Source organism: Haemaphysalis longicornis, unplaced genomic scaffold (genome assembly GCF_048455015.1).
Source record: "Haemaphysalis longicornis isolate Haplotype H1 unplaced genomic scaffold, Haemaphysalis longicornis Haplotype H1 scaffold_1, whole genome shotgun sequence".
Lineage (NCBI taxonomy): Eukaryota > Metazoa > Arthropoda > Arachnida > Ixodida > Ixodidae > Haemaphysalis > Haemaphysalis longicornis.
Window position 1 is genome coordinate 55,895,047 of NW_027526203.1, and position 13,613 is coordinate 55,908,659.

Genomic DNA, 13,613 nt, shown 5'->3' on the forward strand with positions numbered 1-13,613 from the left:
TACCGGTTTACCCCTGCCTTCTCGCTGAATGCCACGTGAAAGCATCACACGACCACTCACGCCCGTCTAGGGGCCCTGTGCGCACCTTGCTCATGTGCTAAGAGTTACAAAAATTAAACGAAACTCACACCAATGCATGGCATCTCACTTCTAGTACGCCAATGTGCTAAAGCCTGTGGCCTCCAGTGTTCACGTAAAAAATCACAGCTCCTTGTCGTCCGCCCTTACGCCAAATCAAGGAATACATTCAAATACTCCTTGATGACCAGGCCATCACTCCAAAAACCAGCATCAAGATCCTGGTCCTACCTTTCCGGGCCAACACCAAGAGTGACGTCTCCTTGCACCGCCTCAAAAACAGCATTAATCTAATCATACACGTGATCAGGCGAGTTGCCACCAAGAAGCGAGGCCTAAAAGAATCCAGTACCTTTCGATTAATGGAAGCTTTTGTCCTCTCGAGAGTTACTTATGACAAACCCCTGTCTTCTTCACGTCGAGGAAATCATAGAGATGCTTTATATAATGATTAGAAAGGCGGTTGAGCACGCCATTGGTCTTCTCATGAGTGCGTCCACACTGAGGCTGCTTAGCACGGGCTCCACGACACGGTGGAAGAGCTGATAGAAGGCCATCCTTCTAACCAGAAGGTCCGACTCAGAACTGGGGTGGGTAACCGCATGCTTCACCAGATTGGCTGGGCAGCCCAGAATGTCACTCCGCTTGACGTACTCCCAGACTCTTGGCGACTAAAACTAAAGATGCTCCCTTTGCTTAGAAATATGAACCCCTCACATGACGAGGGTCAACGAAAAGCACGGGCTCAAGCGCTAAACACCACCCTCGGTGGGGCTCATGCAGTTATCTACACAGACCATCGAGGGCAGCAACACGCTATCATCGTGGCTACCTCCAGAACCAACCTCCTTGCGTGTACCTCGCTTAGGACCCAACAAATGACGGCAGCAGAAGAGGCAGCCATCACCTTGGCTCTCACTCAACCGGGGTTCGGAGGGTAGTCACCGATTCCCAGCAAGCCTACTGGAATTACCAGTCGGGTTGGGTGTCCTGACCTGCACTGCGCGTGCTAAAAAACCACTCCCCAAACGGTTCCATTTAGCTCATCTGGACACCACCTGACGCTTCAATGTAGGACAACAAATACGCCCACCCAACAAGCCTGCGCTTTTACCTCCCGTGCTATGGAGGTGCACGAGGACAGTCACCCGCTTGTCACGTCCAGAGAGATAATCCAGCATTATAGCCTTCTGAGACAGACCGTACCTTCGCCTTACCCTGACCTTTCCAGAGAACAACAAACTACCCTACGGCTCATACAAACCGGGCTCCTTCCCACAGCTTACGCGTCTTCACGTAATGCATCCGAATCGCTACGACGCTGAATGTAAATTTTTCTCAGAAGTAGGAATTCCGCCCCGTAATCGGGGTGTGCGACTTTAGCACTGAGCACCCTCTTCTCTTTCCGCCAACTACCCAACAAGAGCAATGGGAGATGCTGCTGTCCAAGCCCTCTCTACCTACCCAGCTTCAGCGGGTGGACAGAACACAGGCCGCACGGACTGCATATGGGCCCGACAGAAGAAGGAATCACTTCCCAAGGCTGCACTCTGGGCCGTTCAGAAATCTTAACAGAAGTATTTCTTCCTCCTCCTTCTCAACCGCAAGTCTCGTCGCCTCCATTCGCAGCGCAGAGACGGAGAAGTCAGATCGTCTAACACCGGATTGAAGCTTACTTTAATTTTATGAAAAAAGCTTCCACTCTTGTGCTACACCAATACAACTCAACCAAACACCGTTCATGCATTAATCATGGATTTAACCTTACCAAGAATATCTCCTTGAAGTAATAAATGGTGTGGTTAAGTGGATTTCACTTCTCTCTGGTTTTACTATTTGTAGAGCGATGTGAGTGATTTTAAGTGACGTCGCATGAGTAATCGTTATGGGTGCCGTTTACAGCTTTGCTTTCCAACCACATTCACGGGGTGGATTGGCGCGAGATTTTTTTTCTTGTATAAAATTACGCCCCACACGTCCCTGGTTATTACGCAGTTCGGGCAACGAACATCAGTGCAACGTGCCCATCGCCTCCTGTACTTTTTCTATGCTGAACGCATGAGCCCCGCGCGCAAAACGAAGCTCTCTCTCGCCACCGCTGCTCCTCACCCGCAGTTACTGGCGAGTTTTAGCTGACCGTCTTTCACGGTCCGCTCCGCTCCGATAGCAAGCGGGACCGCCATTGCGCATGTGTGGCGCGCTTGTCCGCGAACGGCATTCGCTCCAGTTGCGCTGAGCGTGCCGCCGATACCTGAGCGGACCGTCGAAAACGGTTCGCTAAAACTATCTATTATCCTTCCGAGTTTTGGACACGCGGTTAGTTTAGGCTGGAAATGACGGAGGCGGAAAACGGCGATGCAGACATAACGTACCCTTACTTCTAATTATGAAGCGCTTCGCAGCGAAAGCGGCGTTCAGACCAGTGGTGTACACGTTCCAGTAACAAAAGCTCGTTCCTTGTTCCTTCCCAGTTTTGAAACGAGTTCCCGTTACAATTTCCTTTATTGCGAAAGGAACGCGTTCCAGTTCCACTTCGAACATTGGAACGTGTCGTTACATGAACGTTACATTTAATTTTAAAATAAAATATGGTGTCGAGTAATCTCGAGGATAAATGAAGTGAGAAATGTAAAACTCACATGATATACGTATATTATAGGAATATCAACACCGCCGGCAGCAGTTTTTCTAAAGGTAAAAAGAATTGAAAGAAACATTCCTAGAAGATTTTTTTTTCAAGGAGCACCGGGCAAACTCCAGACAAACTCCAGAATGCATGGAGTCAGGAACCCGGACAGGTGGAGTTTGGCACATTTTGTTCTTATTCTTTTACTTTGCTGTACGTAAGAAAGTGAGAGTGCTAATATTAAAAAACTAATAACTCATGTCTAACTGCGATTTTGGTGCTCGTTTATTATAGGTGCAACCCATATGATACTTCCCACTTCGGTCTTAGAAATGCGCAGTAAGGGTACTGCGCTTCAGATATGCGAATAGAAACTTACTCACATGCAGTAACGTAATGAAATGTCTTGCATTAGAAACCGCTTCGAAAGGAACAACTCATACGTTTTTAATGAATGCTCATTTAATATTACAGTTTGTTTAAAATAACTTATAAGCCCCTTTCCAGGGAATTTATTAAGGGGGTTACAAAAGTGAAGCTTCGCGGATGATGTAGCACAAATTTGCGAGAAACAAAACACAGCATAACAAGTAATCACTACGAGGTTCGCATTCCAAGTTTAAGTTGGAAGAAGATAACAAAAAGAAAAAAAAAGTCAACCGCGTAGTCACACAAGAAATCTACGGACAAGTATTACACAGTATGCCGAATGCAATCAGGGTAGTAGATAAAGGAAACAACCAAAGATAGCCAAGTATGAGGACGCGACGCCTGAATCAGTTGCGGTGGTTATAAATACCGATAAGGGAAAAGCACAAGAAATAACACGACGCCTAATCACGTGCGGAAAAAACATTTACAGTATAAAAAATATAGTCGGACACAAAGTGCGACACAATAAAGTAAAATAAACAACCGCAAATAAATAAAGTAACGAGAAAACAAGAAAACACGTGCCGTGGTACAGGAACAACAGATTCTTTGTTTCTTCAAGCAGAAAAAGTTGAGTACATAACCGAAAGCTACAGGATATAGCAGAAGAGAAAAAAATATAGAATGAAGGAAAAACTGTGGAAACAATTTGAGGGGAAAAATGCCGGAATGCAGCGCCGCAACTAAGTAGAGTCCCTTGTTTGAACTCAGCAAGAGTTGCATCTCGAGGTTGGAGTCAGACAGACAAACCCGTTTTTTAGTCAACACTTCGTTGGCAATGTTGAAGCGCTGTTCCACGGAAGCGCTTAAGGGTAGTGGCGTGTTGTACTTGAAGAAAAGTTGGTTCAGTCTCTCGAAGTTCTTCGTCTAGGACAGCGGGTAGTCAACTGGTGCCAGCAGGTACCCCGACAGCCCATCCAGTGCCTCGGCTGGAAGGGTTGGCTGCCCAAAGGAAAAGAAATCCTCAGGCTCGGATGAGATGGCAAAATCTCCGCTGGATGGTTACGTCACCGCAGCCAACTCTGTCTTTATGTCGTTGATCACCTTGTCTCGCATAGAACTGTCTCGGATCAATGATAGCTGAAAACTTAGGATTAAGCAACTAACGACAACGAGCTCGCGCTTTCCTTTGTGGGGAGCAAACGTGCAATCCCGAACAATTCCCGGTGACCCGTTGAACCTGCAATACCCGTGACCCTTCAAATGACCTTACAGCGGGAGCCACTCTCTCGGCAACAACGCATCCGCGGCTGGCGCGCACTAATTTGGTAATTACCCTTGACAATATACGCTGGTTTCACAACGTTCCTGCAGCGCCGCTGAAACTTAGGCAGCTTTTCCCGGCAGAGAACAATTCTGTCGGCTAGAAGCGCATCCTGGCCTCCCCAGATGAACGATGAAAGGTGAAAAGAATCCTCGTGGCGGCGCTATTCATCCGTTGAATGCTGCATAAGCTCAACCGGCAGGAAAGCAAGCGCAAGCTGTGGGCCGCTGCGTGGTTATTCTTCTACCTTTGACCTTCGAGGAAACACGTTCCGCTGCAGGGCGGTAAAATTGACCAGCTTATAGTAATAGAAACACAGTAGTGACTTGTGGAGTTTTTTACTCGAGCCTTGGCATCAAAAACAGCCAAGGTCATAACTCTTCAACAGTTCCTGTTACCTCCGGTGTTCCCCAAGGCTCTGTGCTTGGCCCGTTGCTCTTTCTTATTTTTATTACTGATTTGCCTGCAAATCTAACATCTCCAATAAAACTTTTTGCGGATTATTGTGTCCTATACCGCGAAATAAAAGGCCCTAACGATGTTCTGTTGCTGCAGAAAGACCTTGATGCCGTGTCTAACTGGTGCTCGCAGTGGCAAATGACCCTAAATTTGAGTAAATGTAAATTAATGCGCTTTTCTCGCCGTGAATCCTCTTGCCGTTCTTCCTATAGTATTAACAATTTTCTTTTACAATCGGTAACGTCATATAAATATCTCGGCGTCATTCTCACATCAAACTTGTCATGGAATATGCACGTCACTAGTATTACGGCTAGCGCTAACCGCATGCTCGGGTATATCAAAAGAAAATTTTCCAAAACTTCTGCATCCATTAAACTTCTTTTGTACACGTCACTAATCCGTACCAAACTCGAATACGCTGCTTCAGTTTGGGACCCTTTTTCTAAATCGCTCATCGACACACTTGAAGCAGTGCAAAACCGGTCAGCCCGTTTTATTCTTTCGAACTACGACCGGTCTTCCAGCGTAACACTCATAAAAAACTCCTTATCACTTCCGCCCCTTTCTTTGCGCAGAAAGATTTCGCGCATGTGCCTTTTCTTTAAAATATATGAACTTGATACTTCACTTAAAAACGCATTATTCACGCCACCAAGTTACATCTCATCCCGCATAGATCATTTGCGAAAAGTTGGCGTGCCTCAATGTCGTACTGTTTCCTACTTGAATTCATTCATCCCTAAATCATCAGCGGAGTGGAACCAACTGCCGTCTTTCTTAATGCTTGCAACCAAGGTTGAACAGTTTAAGAAACAACTGATTGACTTCTACACGCCGCGCTAAGTTACAAGTGTTTTGCCTTCTGTTTTGTTCGAAATGTTGTGTATTTCGTTAGGTTTGTTTAATGAAGCCAATTTTTGTTTGTACCAAAGTGCTACGTCTTACACGTGCAAATGAATACGCCGTGAACGTTTTTTTTTTTGTGTGTGTGCCAACTTCCTTTTGCAATTCATCGCAAATGTTTCCGTGCTTTTTGTATTTTTGTTTTTTCATTGATGTATTCATTTTGTACCACTCCCCTCAATAATGCCCATTGGGCCATGAGGGTATCTGAAATAAATAAATAAATAAATAAATAAATAAATTCCTAGCGATGTAACGTTTGCAGAAAGAACGCCGTTCCGGCCGTTCCTTCAAAAACCTAACGAGTTACCGTTACAGTTCCACCGACCCTCAATGGAACGGTGACGTGCCTCCATTGCTCCAAAAAGGAACTAGTTCCAGGAACGCCGTTCCTTGGAACGCCATTTCGTACAACACTGGTTCAGACACAGCGACCGGAGCCGACGTGTTGTATCAGCGGAGCGAGGACAGCGCTACCAGCGAGATGTATTTCAGTGTTTCAAAATGCTTCAGCATTGCTACGTGGACTCAACAGGTAGATCAATCTGTCTACCAATAACGCCTAATGAATCATGCTTTCGCCGCAGGAGAAAATTCTCAGAAAATTTATAGCCCTCCCCTATAGGGAAGGTGCAAGACCATCGAAGGTGTATTGGTGGATAACTATATAGAGTTTGACATGCACAGTTATCTGCAATGTTATAGTCTGCAATCTTAGCGGACAACTTTCATATTGTTTGTTTTGGAATAGTTCTCACAAAACAATACTTAACAGCCGTTTCCTGTAAGCAGACTCCTCTAACAGATGCCCTTGTATCAACGTTTACAACTTCGAAAAGAGCTAACTAATCACGACAAGCAAATTAAACTTGGAAAATTGATAGTGCCTTCTTAGGGGCCCATTGTCATGTAATTAATTTTCTTTTTTTTGAGGGGCGGGGGAGTTTTGCAGCCGTTTTCTGCGGCGTATTTGCGGTACAGTCGGATTTGCCGCAAAGTGTTTTTGCTGGCTGGGTTTTCACTGATCGAGAATAAAAAAATTGGCGCCAATCCACTCGTTGAACGTGGTTGGAAAACAAAGCTGTAAACGGCACCCACAACGATTATCGATGCGACATCACAAATTCACTCGCGTCGCTCTACAAATCCTGAAACCAAAGAGAAGTGAAATATACTTAACCACCCCCTGTATTACTTGAAAGAGATATTCTTGCGCAGGTAAAATTATTGCATGAGGAATGAACGGTGGTTGGTTGAGTTGTATTGGTGTAGCACATCAGTGCAAACTTTTTTTATAAAATAAAAGCTCAAACCCGGTTCAGACGATATCACTTCTCCGTCTTTGCCGTAGCGGACGGAGGCGATGAGATCGGTGGCATAGACGGTGGAGGAGGAGGAGGAAGAAAGGAGGAGGAGGAGGAGGAGGAGGAGGAGGAGGAGGAGCTGGAGCTGGAGGAGGAAACATTTTATTAGGACTTCTGAACGGCCCAAAGTGCGGTCCAGGAGAGTGGTTCATTCTTCACTGTAGCCCATATTCAGTCCGCGCCGCCTGTCCACCAGTTGAAGTTGGGTAGGTAGAGAGGGGCTGGATAGCAGCATCTCCCATTGCTCTTGTTAGGTAGCTGACAGAAGTAGAGGAGGTGCTCAGGGCAAAAGTTGCACACCCCGATTATGTGGCAGAGTGTTCCTACTTATGAGCAAAATTTACATGCAGCGTCTTAGCGATTCGGATGCATTAAGTGAACACGCATCCGGTGGGGGAAGGAGCCGGATTATATGAGCCGTAGCGTAGTTAGTTCTTCTATGGAAAGGTCAGTGTAAGCCAAAGGTAGAGTCTGCCTCAGATAGCGATAATTCTGGTTTATGTCCCTGATTGAGACAAGCGGGTGACTGCCCTCGTGCAGCTCCATAGCACTGGGGGTGAAAGTGCAGGCTTGGTGGGCGTATTCGTTGCCCTCCATAGAAACGTGAGCAGGTGTCCAGATGAGCTGAATGGAACCATTTGAGGAGTGGTTTTTTAACACACGCAGTGCAGGTCGGGACACCAAATCCGACAGGTAGTTCTGTTAGGCTTGTTGGGAATTTGTGACTACTTTACAAACCCTTGGTTGAGAGCCAAGGCGACGGCTGCCTCTTCTGTTGCCATCATGGCTTCGGTCTTGAGTGTGGCACAGCAAGGAGGTTGGTTCTGGAGGTAGACACGATGATGACGTACTGCTGCACTGTATGTTTGGAGGCGTCTGTGTAGATAACTGCATGATCTCCACCGCTGGTGGTGTTGAGCGCTTGAGCCCGTGCTTGTCGGTGAGCCTCGTCGTCTGAGGGGTTCATATATCTAAGCAAAGGGAGCATATTTTTTTCTTGTTGCCAAAAGACCAGGAGTACATCAAGCGGAGTGATATTGTGTGCTGCCCAACCAATCTGGTGAAAGATTCAGCAAACCGCCGCAGTTATGCTCATTCGGAGCTTCTGGATAGAAAGATGACCACCTCTCAGCTTTTTAGAGCCCCGTGATAAGCAGCCTCTCTGGGCGCCCTCATGGGAAGACAAATGGCTTGCTCAACCGATATTCTAATCATTATATAAAGCATCTTTATGTCCTCTTTGCCGAGAAGAAGACAGGGGGTTGACGTCAGTGATTCTGGAGAAGACGAAAGCTAATCGAACGGTGTCGGATTCCTTGAGGCCTCGCTTCTTGGTGGTAACTCGCCGGATCATGTTTATAATTTATTAATGTCGTGTTTGACGCACTGCAAGGATATGTTACTCTTGGTGTTGTCCTGAAGATGTAGGCCCAGGATTTTGATGCTGGGGCATGGAGTGATGGCCTGGCCATCAAGGAGTATTTGAATGTGTTTCTTGAGGTATCGCCTGGCGTGAGGGCGGACGACAAGGAACTGATATTTTTTACGCGAACACTGGAAGCCACAGGCCCATTGGCGTCGTACTAGAAGTGAGAGGTCATGGGTTAGTGTGTGCTTACTTTAATCGATATCGCGAAGAATTTAGCGAAAAGTCAGGCGTTAAGCCGTAGATGCGCTTGGTAAGTGCACCACTTGTCTTTGCCGTCTCTGTGTGGGCTAGTAGCTGAATCGGTAAGACTACGGACTCTTGGTTTGTTACTCTGTTTTTTCCAGGTTCGATCCCTGGTGGTGCAGTAAGTTTTTTTATTTCTTCCTGGGAGTTTTCTGGTGACACCAACGGTCGCGAAAGAAAGCTTTGCTTTAAAATTGTAATTCGATTAATCGGCTGTCTTTAATCGATTAAATGAACTGAATAAACGGGTGTGTCTATCTATAGAAACTAGGCTTAAAAGATTAGAAGTGCCAAATTTTTTATGTTTTTAAAGCAAAGCTTTCTACCTCTACCCCCCAAGGGTTCTTTCGCGACCGTCGGTGTCACCAGAAAACTCCCAGGAAGAAATAAGATAACTTACTTCACCGCCAGGGATCGAACCTGGAACTAACAGAGCAACAAACCAAGAGTCCGTAGTCTTACCGATTCAGCTACGAGCCCACACAGAGACGGCAAAGACAAGTGGTGCACTTACCAAGCGCATCTACGTCTTAACGCCTGACTTTTCGCTAAATTTTACGCGATATCGATGAAAGGAAGCACACATTAACCCATGGCGTCTCACTTCTAGTACGACGCCAATGGGCCTGTGGCTTCCAGTGTTCGCGTAAAAAATATCAGTTCCTTGTCGTCCACCCTCACGCCAGGCGATACCTCAAGAAACACATTCAAATACTCCTTGATGGCCAGGCCATCACTCCATGCCCCAGCATCAAAATCCTGGGCCTACATCTTCAAGACAACACCAAGAGTAACATATCCTTGCAGTGCGTCAAACACGACATTAATAAATTATAAACATGATCCGGCGAGTTACCACCAAGAAGCGAGGCCTCAAGGAATCCGACACCGTTCGATTAGCTTTCGTCTTCTCCAGAATCACTTACGTCAACCCCCTGTCTTCTTCTCGGCAAGAAGGACATAAAGATGCTTTATATAATGATTAGAATGGCGGTTGAGCAAGCCATTTGTCTTCCCATGAGGGCGCCCAGAGAGCCTGCTTATCACGGGGCTCTAAAAAGCTGAGAGGTGGTCATCTTTCTATCCAGAAGCTCCGAATGAGCATAACTGCGGCGGTTTGCTGAATCTTTCACCAGATTGGTTGGGCAGCACACAATATCACTCCGCTTGATGTACTCCTGGTCTTTTGGCGACAAGAAAAAAATATGCTCCCTTTGCTTAGATATATGAACCCCTCAGACGACGAGGCTCACCGACAAGCACGGGCTCAAGCGCTCAACACCACCAGCGGTGGAGATCATGCAGTTATCTACACAGACGCCTCCAAACATACAGTGAAGCAGTACGTCATCATCGTGTCTACCTCCAGAACCAACCTCCTTGCTGTGCCACACTCAAGACAGAAGACATGATGGCAACAGAAGAGGCAGCTGTCGCCTTGGCTCTCAACCAAGGGTTTGTAAAGTAGTCACAAATTCCCAACAAGCCTAACAGAACTACCTGTCGGATTTGGTGTCCCGACCTGCACTGCGTGTGTTAAAAAACCACTCCTCAAATGGTTCCATTCAGCTCATCTGGACACCTGCTCACGTTTCTATGGAGGGCAACGAATACGCCCACCAAGCCTGCACTTTCACCCCCAGTGCTATGGAGCTGCACGAGGGAAGTCACCCGCTTGTCTCAATCAGGGACATAAACCATAATTATCGCTATCTGAGGCAGACTCTACCTTTGGCTTACACTGACCTTTCCATAGAAGAACTAACTACCCTACGGCTCATATAATCCGGCTCCTTCCCCCACCGGATGCGTGTTCACTTAATGCATCCGAATCGCTAAGACGCTGCATGTAAATTTTGCTCATAAGTAGGAACACTCTGCCACATAATCGGGGTGTGCAACTTTAGCCCTGAGCACCTCCTCTACTTCTGTCAGCTACCTAACAAGAGCAATGGGAGATGCTGCTATCCAGCCCCTCTCTACCTACCCAACTTCAACTGGTGGACAGGCGGCGCGGACTGAATATGGGCTACAGTGAAGAAGGAACCACTCTCCTGGACCGCACTTTGGGCCGTTCAGAAGTCCTAATAAAGTGTTTCCTCCTCCAGCTCCAGCTCCTCCTCCTCGACCTCCTCCCCCGCATCCTCCTCCTCGTTCTCCTTTCTTCCTCCTCCTCCTCCACCGTCTATGCCACCGATCTCATCGCCTCCGTCCGCTACGGCAAAGACGGAGAAGTGAGATCGTCTGACACCGGGTTTGAGCTTTTATTTTATAAAAAAAGTTTGCACTGAGGTGATACACCAATACAACTCAACCAACCACCGTTCATTCCTCATGCAATAATTTTACCTGCGCAAGAATATCTCTTTGAAGTAATACAGGGTGTGGTTAAGTATATTTCACTTCTCTCTGGTTTCAGGATTTGTAGAGCGACGCGAGTGAATTTGTGATGTCGCATCGATAATCGTTGTGGGTGCCGTTTACAGCTTTGCTTTCCAACCACATTCACCGAGTGGATTGGCGCACAATTTTTTTTATTTTCAGGTTGTCGATGGAACGCAATACAGGCCATTTCAAACGATCAATGCTAGTTCACCTAATGCGGAGTCCAAGAAGTTCGTTGACATCTTGCGCCAGCGGAGAGTTCATTTGCTTATTGACCATTGTCCGGGCAGTGCTGAACTTCCACGCACATGGCGATGAAAGCACCGGGACGCGTATAGGCCGTGTACATCGGGGCGCCCTGGTCGCGGCCACGTTGGTCTGCGTGACGTCATTCGGCATGGATGGCCTTGCAGAACGCGTTTCCCGCCGTGGCCTTCTCTAGTGCCCGTGCCCATAGGCGAACACTGGCCCTGCTAGATGGGCGAATTTGGCAATTTTCTGGAGTGTTGCTATGAATGTCGGCGTGTTGCCCAACTATAGGGTGGGCCAACGTTCAGAGAATATCAGTCACAGAAATAATGCCACATAAAGGTTTTGAAGCAAAGCATTCTACCTCTACCCCCCAAGGGTTCTTTCGCGACCGTTCGTGTCACCAGAAAACTCCCAGGAAGAAATAAAATAACTTACTGCACCGCCAGGGATCGAACCTGGAACTAACAGAGCAACAAACCAAGAGCCCGTAGTCTTACCGATTCAGCTACGACCCCACAAAGGGACGGCAAAGACAAGTGGTGCACTTACCAAGCGCATCTACGGCTTAACGCCTGACTTTTCGCTAAATTCTACGCGATATCGATGAAAGAAAGCACACACTAACCCATGGCGTCTCACTTCTAGTACGACGCCAATGGGCCTGTGGCTTCCAGTGCTCGCGTAAAAAATATCAGTTCCTTGTCGTCCGCCCTCACGCCAGGCGATACCTCAAGAAACACATTCAAATACTCCTTGATGGCCAGGCCATCACTCCATGCCCTAGCATCAAAATCCTGGTCCTACATCTTCAGGACAACACCAAGAGTAACATATCCTTGCAGTGCGTCAAACACGACATTAATAAATTATAAACATGATCCGGCGAGTTACCACCAAGAAGCGAGGCCTCAAGGAATCCGACACCGTTCGATTAGCTTTCGTCTTCTCCAGAATCACTTATGGCATGGAGGACATAAAGATGCTTTATATAATCGGCATGGAGGACATAAAGATGCTTTATATAATGATTAGAATGGCGGTTGAGCAAGCCATTTGTCTTCCCATGAGGGCGCCCAGAGAGGCTGCTTATCACGGGGCTCTAAAAAGCTGAGAGGTGGTCATCTTTCTATCCAGAAGCTCCGAATGAGCATAACTGCGGCGGTTTGCTGAATCTTTCACCAGATTGGCTGGGCAGCACACAATATCACTCCGCTTGATGTACTCCTGGTCTTCTGGCGACAAGAAAAAAATATGCTCCCTTTGCTTAGATATATGAACCCCTCAGACGACGAGGCTCACCGACAAGCACGGGCTCAAGCGCTCAACACCACGAGCGGTGGAGATCATGCAGTTATCTACACAGACGCCTCCAAACATACAGTGCAGCAGTACGTCATCATCGTGTCTACCTCCAGAACCAACCTCCTTGCTGTGCCACACTCAAGACCGAAGGCATGATGGCAACAGAAGAGGCAGCCGTCGCATTGGCTCTCAACCAAGGGTTTGTAAAGTAGTCACAAATTCCCAACCAGCCTAACAGAACTACCTGTCGGATTTGGTGTCCCGACCTGCACTGCGTGTGTTAAAAAACCACTCCTCAAATGGTTCCATTCAGCTCATCTGGACACCTGCTCACGTTTCTATGGAGGGCAACGAATACGCCCACCAAGCCTGCACTTTCACCCCCAGTGCTATGGAGCTGCACGAGGGCAGTCACCCGCTTGTCTCAATCAGGGACATAAACCAGAATTATCGCTATCTGAGGCAGACTCTACCTTTGGCTTACACTGACCTTTCCATAGAAGAACTAACTACCCTACGGCTTATATAATCCGGCTCCTTCCCCCCCCCCGGATGCGTGTTCACTTAATGCATCCGAATCGCTAAGACGCTGCATGTAAATTTTGCTCATAAGTAGGAACACTCTGCCACATAATCGGGGTGTGCAACTTTAGCCCTGAGCACCTCCTCTCCTTCTGTCAGCTACCTAACAAGAGCAATGGGAGATGCTGCTATCCAGCCCCTCTCTACCTACCCAACTTCAACTGGTGGACAGGCGGCGCGGACTGAATATGGGCTACAGTGAAGAAGGAACCACTCTCCTGGACCGCACTTTGGGCCGTTCAGAAGTCCTAATAAAGTGTTTCCTCCTCCAGCTCCAGCTCCTCCTCCTCG